At 42.2% G+C, this 13,691-nt stretch overlaps 1 pseudogene; it reads right to left on the bottom strand.

Moving 5' to 3' along the window:
- Positions 1–11,987: 11,987 nt before the first annotated feature.
- On the bottom strand, positions 11,988–13,274 carry LOC149089871 (importin subunit alpha-6 pseudogene; annotated as a pseudogene).
- Between the last annotated feature and the right edge of the window lie 417 nt (positions 13,275–13,691).

Below are 13,691 nucleotides of genomic sequence, written 5' to 3'. Positions count from 1 at the left end.
AGCGCATGCAACAAACACTATCATTTGAAGTGTCCCATTTGTAAATATGTAGTTTAAAAATTAAAGGAAAGTTATATTTGAATGTGTGCAAAAAAGTTATTCTCACAAATGGAGATGATTCTTAGTACTGGAAAAAAAAAGTTCAAGTTTTTGTCAATAGAGTGTGCTGCACAAATGCATATCACAGAATTCTGGACCTGATCTTTTCTTTAATCTCTTCTTGTGTCCGAAACTGCTATAAAGCTTAAAACAACTTTAATGGTGCTTTATCTTCCAATGAAAACATTACCTTAAGCCAGTGACAGGAAATTTTTAGAAATTATCTGTTAATCTTAGGCCGGGATTACACTATGACAGTCTTATGAAGTTCTTTTATAAAGCAAAACCTGCAACCAATGAGCGCATCGGTTACATTTGAGTGAATGTTACCAATAATAGGTTTATTGGTTTTTTTCCCAAGTTGTGTAAAAGGTTTTTTTTATCAAACTTTCACAGTGTAATCCCAGCCTTACATCCTGTATTTTATAGAACTCTGATTCGTGCAGTGCCCCCTGAACTTTTTTCTGTGCCAAAAAAACAATCTCTGAGAATAACTTTCTGTAAATCACATTCAAATACTATTCCTTTAAATTTTATGAACTTTTCAACTGTAGAATTTATGAGACACCCTGTATTTGAACATATTCATGATTGGATTCACGTACAGAATATAGGAGGTAGTAAGTTATCTGGCACAGAGTTTCATTTGCATGTTTTTCATTGATGTCTTACTACATCCAATATGAGATCGTTTCTATCGGATGTAACATAGGGGCCGTTCAAGTATTACGTAAGCAGATTTTTAGCCATTTTTGACCCCCCCCCCTCCTTGTCAGCAAAATTTCGTCATCAGCTCTGCCCCTCTGAATCCTAACTCATATTTTCATAAAGGGTGGTTGATGACGTAAGCATTATCCAACCCCCCCCCCCTGTCATCGAAAGTCAGCAAATCGGAAACCCCCTCTCCCCCACCATTGATGACGACGTAATACTTGAATGACCCCATACCTAAATGCTCAGGAAAGTTGATAATGCGTGGGAAGAACATGCTTATATACACTCATTGCCATAAAAATTTGCGCACCAAGAAATAATTGTGGGATCGAAACGAAAGTTGGCCTGAAGGTACATGTCGGGCAGATATGCAAATGATTAGAACTGCAGCGTGATTGCGTAATGCCACTAGAGGGCGTTGAACTTCGTTCTCCTTGGAGTATAAAACAGGTAAGCAGAGCTTGCTGGAGTGTATATAGGGGAAGAATCATCGGGATGATGGAAGCTGGGTGGTCAACTCGGCGAGTAGCTCGTCAACTAGGCCGTTCTGATTTTACTGTGAGGAGGTGTTGGGACCAGTGGACAGAAGAGACGTCATTTACACGGCGACCAGGTTCAGGACGCCCTCGACAGACCAGTCGTCGAGAAGACCGTCACATCATCCGAAACGCACGCGTAGAGCCAACTGCCTCATTGGCCGCTATCCAGACACAGGCAGCAGCTTCACTACGGGCCCCTGTGTCTTCTCGAACCATCGCAAGGCGCCTGGCTGAAGGACATCTGGTATCGCGGCGCCCATTAAGTGTGCTGCCAATGACACCCACCCACCAACGCCTCCGTTTGGAGTGGTGTCGAGCACGACGGGATTGGACTGCAACGGAATGGAACCAGGTCATCTTCAGCGACGAATCGAGATTCAACTTGAGCAATGATGACAATCGTGTTCGTGTGTGGAGGCCCCGTGGTGAACGCTTCAATCCTGCCTTCGCTTTACAGCGACACACCGCTCCCACAGCTGGTGTCATGGTATGGTGTGCCATTGCTTACGATACACGGTCACACCTAATATTGATCCATGGCACAATGACAGCCCAGAGGTACGTCCATAACATCCTTCAGGCCACATGTGTTGCCACTCATGGCAGGGCTCCCAGGAGCCATTTTTCAACAAGACAATGCTAGGCCACACACAGCAAGGATGTCACAAGACTGCCTCCGCCACATTACCACCCTTCCCTGGCCTGCTCTATCCCCAGATTTGTCACCAATCGAGCATATCTGGGATCATTTGGGACGGCAAGTTGCATACCCTACGAGGTTGGTCGAACTAGAGGCGCATTTACAGCAACTGTGGAACGAGATGTCTCAGGACATCATACGGAACTTGTATGCCTCAATGCCCGCTCGTATCGCATCGTGCATTCGCGCTAGAGGGGGGTCCAACAGAGTACTAAAACTTCTGTTCATCTGTACTTTTTTCTGCAATAAATGATCCTTTTTCTTGGATTTTCTAATCACTTAGTTATATGAACGTAGTACTTACATGTGTAAAATTTCGTTTAATTTTGACTTCTTCTGGGTGCGCAAATTTTTATGGCAATGAGTGTATTTTTGCCTGTCATTATTTTCATAAAGGCCCATTTTTGAAGTGAAACTTCTTTAGGGACATAGCAGTGAAGTGTTGTGGCGGAAAACCATCGCAGAAAGTGAAACGCCTTTATTTTGTGAGGGGAAAGGAATATATATATATATTCTATATATATATATATATAACATCACAGAAAGTAAAATGCTTTCTTTTTCCTCAAAACCGGTTCCATAGAAAAACTGATTTGTGATAAAGTTCCGACAAGTGGATGGGTTGGTGAAAGGGGGAGTGTTAACAGACAGGGCCGTTTTAAGAGTATCATGGACCCCCGGGCCAAGTGGTTTTTCGGAGGCCCTACTTGGTAAATCCTAGAAAATTTCAATCCGATCTCCTTTTTGTGAGGTGCCCGGGTGGGCCCATGCGTTAAGACGACACTGTTAACAGACGCGGCCACGTAAGAAAATGAAGTAATGAGGTTTTTCGAATATACGTCATAATCAGCATCACTCCTGAGGGACATACAATGGATGATCCCCATATAGATCAATGTTAAAATTGCCGATTTTAGCGTAGAAATGCAGAAATTTAGTGGGGTTTTTCGCCACATCAATAATTTTAAAAATTGAATTGAATCTTTGGTTTTCGAAATATTAAGCTCGCTTAGAGATACGAAGCCTAGAAAATTAAATATAAAATAATGAGCCAGATCAACATCTTCTAGAGCAAGCTGCTTTAGAAGGTATTGGCCAGATCCACTTTTGAGGTGGATATTCATGCAATAACATTGATTTCAAATTTTTATTCATATCTTCTCAAAAGCGGGAAAATGAGAAAGTCTTCGTATTGTCTTATATTATCCAATTGCATTAATCCATATAGTTTAGGATGTTTAAAATTAATTATGGGGCCCATATAAATTACATCGAAGAAATTCCGCAGCTTTAATCGAGCATTTTTGGAGGGAAAAACAGGCAGATCGATAAGTTAAAAAAAAAATTCGAAATTTCTAGCTCCCATTAAAAAGAGAAAACGATTTTTTTCTATGTTTCTGTAATTTAGATTTGCTTCTTTCATAAATCGCACAGGAAGTCGCCACATATTGGTTACCTTGTATGTCCCTCAAAAAAAGGGAAATATCACGTTATCCAAAAAGCCTCATAGAGCCCTAATTACGCTACCAAAAGTTACGTGAACTCGGAGTTTCGCGATTTTTTATGAAAAATTCACATTTTCCCTAATTCAAATATAATCACAGGATAATTGCTGAATTGGCAACGATTATTGAAGTGAAACTTCTTTCAAAGCATTCAAAGTCACTCAAATCTGTTGTTTTCATCTTGAATAGGGAAATTGCAACGTTGATTGGTGCTTCTGACCAGGAGAAAGCTTTTTATCAGCATATCAGGTTTAATACGATTAAATAATCGACGTTTGGGTGTACCCAAAATTCCAAAACGAACACGGCTATACGCGTTTCGGAATTATATGAAGTTCCTTCATCAGTAGCAGAAACAAAGAAGAAAGAAAATATTGAAAAAACTCCTCATAGCGGGAGTTACTCGCTGTTGTAGACGAGAGTCAAATTCAAAAATCGATAATAAATCTATTAATAACAATAATAATTCTAATAATAATTACTAAATAATAATAATTCTAATAATAATTACTAAATAATAATAATTCTAATAATAATTACTAAATAATAATAATTCTATAATCAATCTATATCAAGAGTCAATTCTATATCAAGTTTATTACGTCAGCGCATGTGCTCCACGGACAAGTCAAGTTTTAGAGAGGGGTGTTCCTAATTTTTTGGCCACTGAGTGTATAATCCACTGTATGGAACTTGCCACAGAGAACATGAATTCAAACTTAGATAGCGACAGTAAAGGGAAGGTGAAACGTCTCCACTCAGCGCATTACGCTACTTATGCGTGTTTACTCGGAAGGGGCTGTGTTTTGTCTCTATTAGACAGCGTGCTTGCCGAACTACCAGAAGATCCAGGTTCAATTTTCGGTCAGGGACGACGGATTTCGTCCTTCTGTGTGCTCCCATCTTGATCTTCGCATAGAAAATTTTGGTTATTTAATCAATTCAGCGGGTGCTCAGACCCATGCCATCAATACATACATAAATCCAAAAGCCTCATGCCATAAATTATCGTGGTTGCTCGAGCACCACGGCTGACAACATTGCATGAAACGTGATTGTTTTCTTTGAACCTATTTCCCTTGATCAGGAATCTCATCTACTCTGATCCCCCATTTCGATGGTCGTGGTCGACTTCGTAACGTATCGACTTAATTTATATATATACATATAATAACGTGTGTGTCCTGACTGACTGTTTCCATCATCGCCAAGCCGAAACTATAAACATGAAATTTTATCAGTTGTTTCATTTCATGACGTAAAGACTAAGATGGGTTTTTTGAAACTCGACCCCTAAGGAGGGAGGAGAATTGGGGATTCAAAGGTTACATAGAGAAAACCGCTGAGCCGAAACCACTGCAGCTTTAAATATGATGTGGTCAGTATTTTTAATCTCATAATGCAGACTCACTAAGAAGGGATTTTTCAAATTTCAATCCCTAATGGGATCATAAGGCGGTTCAAAAGTTATATGGGGCAATAAAGGCCAAGCCGAGACCACTGAAGCTATAAATATGAAGTTTGGTTTTCGTATTATATTTTATAAGTAGACGCTCAAGACAGGAATTCTGAAAATTCAACCATAGGGCCCCACCCCCTTACTTGAGGGCTATTGCCTCATGCCTCAAAAAGGTTTCATTTATCATTGGGCCTTCAAATGGTGTATTAGGGAGGGGGTGGAATCATCGCCGAGTAATTTTCAGATTACCAAATCCACGCTAGTGAATTTTTAGTGCATAAGCACAACAAAGTTGTCGAATTACAATTTAGACCGAAATGGTACGTATCCTTCCAACCGTGATTAAGAATTTCTATTTTAATCAGAGGATTTCGTGTGAGATGGTCCGTATAAGCCAATCGTCCTTGATTGTCATGCAAAGAAGAGAAAAGTAAATTTAAATAGGAAATTTCTTTTTTAATTTAAAGAAAAGTAAATTTGATATATGTGATCAACAGCCACTTTTTTTTTCTCCAAACACGAGAGCTTTATCTTAAAGTCCACAATCCGAACGCTCAAAAATTAGTCTTGATCTTGTGTATAACCACCTTCCACGAAACCCCACGGGAACCAAAATAATATTAGGTAAGAGCGTGGGTTATTTATTCTTATTCCCGTGGGGCTTTGTTATTCAAAATAAAAATTAAATGACTCTATATGGAGTATATGTATTCAGTTGCCCAAAACATTTTCCTGATTCTCGTGGGGCTTCTCGAAACGAAGTCTAAGAAACGAAGGTCCACGGCAACCAATTATTTGCGACCATAGTGAAGACGCACACCATTTCTTGTGTTACCGGAAAACCAATACGAGAATTTATTTCTCCGTACTGTGTTCGCGAACTCTTCTACCTTAATCTTCTACCTGCCTTTCGAATTCGTTCGCGTGCCTGGAGTGTCCACTTTCTAGTAAATTAGGAGAGCCTCAACGGAATATGGGTTCTAGTTTGAAGAGCCTGAACAAACTTTCATTCCTGGATAGGCACTTTCGCTCTTGTTTGAAAGAGACTAGACTACCACTTTCGTTTCTCAGAAGTGTTGGGCTTGCACTTCAGTACGCACATCGCTAACTCAAATCTAATAGCGGTTACTGGTTCACCGCCATAGCATCGACAACTTCAACCCACTTAGCGATTTTGTGCTCTTCACTCCATTTTTGTTAACATTCCGTCCCCGTAACTAGCTTCAAAGTTCGTATCTTCACCCATTCTAATTCTTTGCCTTTTCTCCACCATCATCCCTACTCCTTAGATACCAAGAAGCCAACTTCCAATCGATCATTTTGATATGGATTCCAGTCTTTGATGCGACATTTTATTCTCGTCCCGTTTCTGTGTTAAGCGTATAATTTGCTTTAAGCGATCGCATTTCGCGATATTTCACCTGATGCGATGGTTTTACAGAACTAATTAATTGCGTAAAGAAGGATATCTGCACGCTTTGTTGTTTGAGCACGAGGATAACCTTGTACTGTTATCTGGTCTGAGCTGGATTGCTATTAGGTCTAAGTTCGTTCATCGCGGCAGTAGCGGTTGCAGCTTACATGCTGCCCGGGTACAAATCAGATGTCACCCCTAAAGACAACCCTGATTGCAGGGCCAAAACTAGATGCTTAGCCGGGGGCAGGAACACATTTTAGTTTCCCCTTTTTAATGTTAGAGAAGTTAAAGGGTCAAATTTACGCTCCCTCTGGTCCGGCGTCCAGGAACACTATATCCGTCTGCTCACCGAACTTGCGGCAGTACAACTTATGATCGATAGCGTATGACTCTCATGATTCATCTGCTACGAGCAACTCGTCATCGATAGAGCATGGTTCTTGTGCAACCTCTGCTATGGACACCTCGTGATAGATAAGATAGTTTCCGTTGTCTAGTATGAATGCATCGTGATAGGTACGGTTGGTTATCGTGGTCCCTCTGCTATCGATACCTCGTTATGTATAACATATAGTTCTCGTGGACCCCTATCAACACCTCGTCATAGAGTATAGTTGACGTGGTTCCTCTGCTATGGAGATCTTGTTATCGATAGCGAATGGTTTTTGTGGTCCCCCGGCTATGAACACCTCGTGATCGATAGAGTATGGTTCTCTTGCCCCTTTATATATACCTTGTAACTGCGGTAGTTATTTATTCTGATTCCCGTGGGTCTGTTATTCAAAATAAAAATTTAATGACAATATGGAGGTTATCAATTGCCCAAAACATTTTTGATTCTCGTGGGGCTTCTCGAAACTGACTTTTAACGCATTTCCTTCAAAATTAAAGAAACGAAGGTCCACGGTAATCAATAATTTACAACAAAAGTAAAAACCCAGGTTATGCACACCCACAGCTATTTTTTGTGCGTTTGTTACCGAAAACTAATCCGGGACTTAATTTCTCCGTGCTGAGATTAGCGTTTTTATGCGCTCTCGTCACTCCACATTAACATTCCGACCCCGTAACTAGCTTCTAAGTTCGTATCATCACCCATTATAATTCTCTGCCACTCCTCCACTATCATCCCCCTCCTTAAATGCCAAGCAGCCAACAACGCACACCATTCTCTACGACAGCTATTCTTAACCGGTGCTCCGTGTGCACTTCTTAGGGGGCTCCGCGGTGACTTAAGAAAAATAAAATAAATAAGTAAATTTGATAGATATATATAAAATGAAAAAAAGAGGCCTACGAGGTTCCGCCATAAAAATTATATACAAAAAGGGCTCCTCGAGTCAAACAGGGCTCCGATATAAAAGTTATGTACTGAAAAGGGCTCCGCAAGTCAAAAAAGGTTGAGAACCGCTGATCTATACTATCTAAGTTGTTCCTGAAACGCGGATGTGTATCCCTTTTGAAGCACACGTTACAAAACATCTTAGGAAAATAGCTTCCATAGAGTAACATGGCTAGAGCATCCATTCAAATGTCATTTCCCACGTTCTTTTTTTTTTTTTTTTTTTTTGCGAGGACATTGCACATTCGTTATTCTGGCATGGTTATTGTACAAGCAGAATTTGACAAAATTACGTTACAAAACAAATTACAGTATGATACATGGTAATTAGCTCAGCTGAATAAAGGCATTCTTTAGTTTTGACATATCTTTTAATAAAAATTTCTTATTTGTAAGTTTTTATTTTGGAGAATCTCTCATGACTTCCGCCCCCCCCCCCCACCTCCCCTTTGACCCACGGTTTGCGCACTACTGTGATTCTCTCTTATCATAGTTGAATAACAATGTGTTTCAACAAATGAATTACTTTCTCGCTCATTATTGAGCAACGGAATCTCTTAAAAATACATTTTGGAGGTGTTGAAACGTCTGTTGAAAATCATTCGTGTTGGAGATTCCATTCCGGTAAGACGTGTTTGCGTCTAACCTCGAAGGAAGGCCTCGGTATGAGGCTTAATCTAGATTCAGGTAAGTATCACAGTTTTTAGGGCTTCGGTCGTGGGCATTGACACGGTTAGGTAGCTCTGGGAAGGGTTCCCAATGTCTTCGTTTGATGTTTTTGTGGTTCATTGTTCTTTCTCCCCTGTTAGTTTTGGCTTAGCTCTGTGGACCAGAGAGGTACCGAGCATCGTGACCCCCGGCAGTTTGAGTGAGCGAACCCTTTGCGTTCGTCCTCTCTGCATTTGGAGGTCAGTTGCTCAGCCACTTACACTCAACATCGTCGTGGCAATGGTATCACTGGCTCGTTGTTTCGAGTCACTGTGCCAATGGTGCCGGGTTTTGAGGTGGTGGGCTAAGGGTTCGCAGAGCTGATCAGAAACCGTTTCATTCAAGACTACTGCAGTCAAACGTAGGTATGTACACTAAACCACTGTGGTGGTCGAATGCGAAAACCCGGGTTGGTTCGAACTCTACCGTCACCACAGTGGTGGTGAAGTTGGTTCATCTGAAGTTGGTTTTCTGTGGTTCCCGTAAAATTTTCATCGAGATGGATAGGATTGACCACATGAGTTATCAATACACGGTCAATCGACTGCTTCGACAAGAGGACACTAGTACCGTTTGAATTGTCTGAGCGGAATGGGGTGCTCCACCCCCCTCTTCGATTTACATAATGTTCATTACGATGCACTACATTTAATCTTTGGCATATCAATAAATTCTGGTTTTACTTGAGATACCCGGTTTCCCCCTCCCCCGGGGGGGGGCGAAGTGCTTACGTTGATTTTTGCGTCAGTCTGGGTGTCTCGCGGTTTCTCCAGTTATAACCGAAGTGACTCCACGCTGATCCAAGGAAAGCCGCCCATTTGCTTAACTTAAGAGATTTATAAAGTATTACAAGATATACGGAAGACTGGATGTTGTGAAGATATTTATTGGTAATAAATATCTTCACAACATCCAGTCTTCCGTATATCTTGTATTGACAAGTGGAGAGCGACATTCATGTCATATATATAGCCCTCTGGTGGCTCGTCGTCCATGAGCTATTAGCTGATCGGTTTCACCGTCCATTGCACGGTTCCGTTCGGCATATATACGCTCTAGCGAAGGAAAATCTCTATCTCCTCTGTAGCTTAGTGGTCAGAGCACTCGTCCGGCAATCGAGGGACCCGGGTTCGACTCCCGGTAGAGGCAGAGATGAGTTTTTTCCTTCCTTAAAAAATTAACATCTCAAACAATAAATATCTTCACAACATCCAGTCTTCCGTATATCTTGTATTGACAAGTGGAGAGCGACATTCATGTCATATGTAAAGTATTAATTTGTTTACTAATATAATTAATGAGTGATTAAGTACAAGAAAACCTCTCTTTTGCGGTCACTGGTGGGACGAAAATAAAATTCGTCCGTAAAAAATGGGTGACCGTTTATCAAGGATTTCAATGGTATACTTTTATTACACACAAAGAGAAAATATTATTTGGCCGTAAAAGAGGGGTGACTCCATCAGCGGAGTGTCCCCGTTAAGAGGGGTTTTACCGTACTACTTAACCGCACATGCATCTCGTAAACATTTCTCTGGGAAATTTCTAAGGAATTTGTGCATGCAGAACGTGCTGTGTGCATATGCGTGACTCCCAATGTACAGTCAAACGACACCTCGGCTGTAATTATCGACTGTTCGTACTCATTCCCATGAGTACATGGGGCCCCCGACTTGGAAGCTTGTCGGTCATCCCCCGGAGCGAGTGCCATGAAAAACTTTCATTTGTATTCGTTTTACCAACGAATAAAATCTAGGGCCCCCAACCAATTACCCGGGACACCAATTCGCATACTTTTGGTGGGGCCCCAGACTGGCTTTATCTCGGGCTTCCGCTGTTGCAAATTCTACAACAGAAAAGAATGAGATTCATCCAGGGCCCCCAAATTGAAACCTGTAAACATGGGGCCCCCGACTTGGAAGCTTGTCGGTCATCCCCCCGGTGTGAGTGCCATGAAAAATTTTCATTTGTATTCGTTTTACCAACGAATAAAATCCAGGGCCCCCCAACCAATTACCCGGGACACCAATTCGCATACTTTTGGTGGGGCCCCAGACTGGATATATCTTTTGCTTCCGCTATCGCAAATTTTTCAACGTTAAAGCAGCAAGAAAACAATGAGATCCATCAAGGGCCCCTGGAAATGAAAACTTTTTACTTATATGTGAAATCTCCCCCGGGTACCCCGACCCTGTGTTGGGAACACTGCTGTTGTGTGTATATTATACATATACATACCTCTCGGCATGGACCCCCCCCCCAAGGGCAGGGCTGACAGGGGCCACAACGATTCTTATCACTTTTTGATTTTTCACACTATAAATTAATCACAGAGGGGCCCCTGAAAAGCTGGTTTGGGGGCTCGACATCTAAATTCCAGCCTAAGGGCTCTGCTGTAGGATGTAGGAGCCTCTCGGTACATGCACATAACATGGTCTCGATGGGTCAAATGGGTCCCGATATGTGCTACAGTTAAATGAATATTTGACCCAAAATCGTAACCGACTTCCGTCATTCAAAAACTTCACCCACTTCCGTCACTCGGTTGCTTAGCAACAGGCCCTTCTCGAGTTTGTGATTTTATATTATAGAGTAGATATAGACACATAGTTTTTAGATGAGTAATATTGTACGTAAACTATAATTTATTTAATTATAATAATTATATTTAATTATAAGTTATGAAAATTAAACTAATCCGTGATTTTACTAAATATTATGAGCTCAAATAAACTTTCTTGAGAAAACGAACAATTGTATGAACTCGGAACGGAAAAAAATCTTTCGTGGTAGTTTTGTCCATCATCTTAAACACGGATAATGGACAAAGTGAGCGGATGGAAAATAAACATTAACTTAAACGTGGAAAAAAATCATGAGTTTTTCTTTTACTTTTCATGCTGCTATTATAACGCTATCACCATGGCTCCCACAAGGGTGGACTGACAGGACTCCCTAGCCCTGGGGCCCCGAAACGATTCTCATCTTTTTTTGTTTTTCCACACTATAAATTCACTTTTGAGGGGGGGCACTTGAAAAGTCTGGTCTGGGAGGCCTGCAAAAGGTCTCAGCCTAGAGGCCCTGCTCTAGGATATTGGGGACCATGGCATGGGGGGGTACGTAGTATTGTATTGCGCATCCTAGATTTCGTGAGACGTCTGTAAGGGGGTTAGAGAAATACAAATCAATAGCATAGGCGAGAGAGAACAACAGTCATTTGAATACATGCATCCATCCCGGCCTCGTAGTAATGAGATTTGGCACTATGAATTTTTTAGAGTAAGCATTGACCAATTGAATTGCACCACCAGCACCACCAGCTTGACCAATTGAATCTGCACTCATTAGAAACAGGGCATTACATCGTATCATAGACTGGAATGACATCTCTTTATTGTAATCTACCTCGTGTTCATTTGAAACCATAAAGATAATCAATTAAAATGAAAGAAGACCACAGAACCTCACTCCTTGTTCCAAATGTCAGTGCGATGTGAATTTATTTCAAAAATACTCTAAAAATATCTGTATAGCTTTCGAAGATACTTCTTCGTCTTCGTGATCTGTCAGAGCTTCGATTTTCTGAACTCCAGAGCAATCTTCTACCGCAATGGCATAAACATTCTCCCGGTCATCACCATCCGCGATCTCGCCGAATTTCAAGACCTGATCGAGTCCATCGAGAGCTACGGAAAGGATTTCGACGTCCGACACGTCCAGCAGGTCGCACAAACTTCGGATGCACCCGTGCTCGACTGCGAATTCCAACTGCCCCGTCGAACCGTAAGTGACAATGTTAAATATAACCCAAGCAGCGTCTTTTCTATTTCCTGGAGCGGATCCGCTCAAGATACCCGTTATGACGGGAAAGAAATCCGCATCGATGACAGCTTGGATCTGTTCCTCGGTTCCAGCCGTGATGTTCGATACCATCCAACAAGTCGTGTCCCTGATTTTTTCCACCGGCGACGACAACAATTGCATCAGGCGAGGGAGGGGATCGCAATCCATAACGACCTGTGTCTGCTCGTTGTCACCGGAGACGATGTTTCCGACCGTCTCGAGAGCACTCTCGCACACCTCACTGTTAGTGTGATTCAGGAGTTCTACGAGGCGTCTACAAACACCCGCGTTCACGACTGCCTGTATGTGTCTGTTGGGTCCAGTGGAAAGGTGCAAAAGAGACTTGCAGGAGTGATTCAATACGACTTCATCTCCGCTGTAAATAAGCCGGGACAGGACGGGCAGACTGAGCGATATTTCGGAGAACTTCGGAGCTCGTTTACCGTGGAAGCAAAAACTCTCAAGAGCCCAAACGGCGCATCGAATCGCTGCCGGGTCCTTCTCATTGAGCAAATATTGCAGCAGCGGGATCAAGGCGCCAGTACTCAGCACGAAGTCACGGCATTCTTCGCTTTCGACAGCTATATTACCTAATCCCCAGGTTGCCATCTGGCGGACGTCGTCGTCGGAAACGTCCAGGAGACGGACGAGATCGGGGACGGCACCGGTTCCGATAACCGCCATGGTCTGCGAAGATGAACCGCTCGCGACGTTCGTCAATACCCAGGCAGCCTCGAACTTCAACTCGATGGAGTTTTCTGGTTGCAAGAACTCCGCAATCTTGCTCAATAACCCCGCTTTGATGATCTCGTCCACGGGGCCATCTGCTGCCGTAGACACCATCGCCCTCAATCTACGAATCGCCAGTGTTTGTCTTATAACATCGGTAGAATACAGAGCTTCGACTATCTGGGAGGTTATCCCCGTTCTAGTAGCTAAAACGGCCATAATTTTCGTAGAAATAGGAAGCGCAACTCTGTGTAACTGCACCTATCTGAGAAGACGATTTTTATTCATGGCAAACGGTTCTAATGCCTACCACGTACCTTTGTGGCAACCATTTGTAGGTCTTTATAACAGCTAGAGTACGTTATGCCATCGTGTGCTTCCGATATTTCTCATATATTGAAAGCATAAATGACGAGAACCCGGTTGGTGAAATTAAAAATGATTGCGCAGACTCACGATCTGTATTTCATTCGAGCATGTACCTCCTCCTCCTAAAACAAAGATTATGGCTCGTCACTCTGCGTCAATGAAGAGATATAAGCAGGTGGTCGGGGAAGACACAGGCCGTGCTGGAAGTTGTGAATGTATGTGTTGTGAACGTCACGCGAAGTTTTGTTTCTGTAAATGCATGTTATA

The sequence above is a fragment of the Pholcus phalangioides genome, unplaced genomic scaffold (assembly GCF_987345545.1).
Source record: "Pholcus phalangioides strain wild (caught in Gottingen) unplaced genomic scaffold, Ppha-v1.0 ptg000001l_1, whole genome shotgun sequence".
Lineage (NCBI taxonomy): Eukaryota > Metazoa > Arthropoda > Arachnida > Araneae > Pholcidae > Pholcus > Pholcus phalangioides.
Note: the sequence above shows the minus strand (reverse complement) of the source record. Positions and strands in the feature narration are given on the sequence as shown.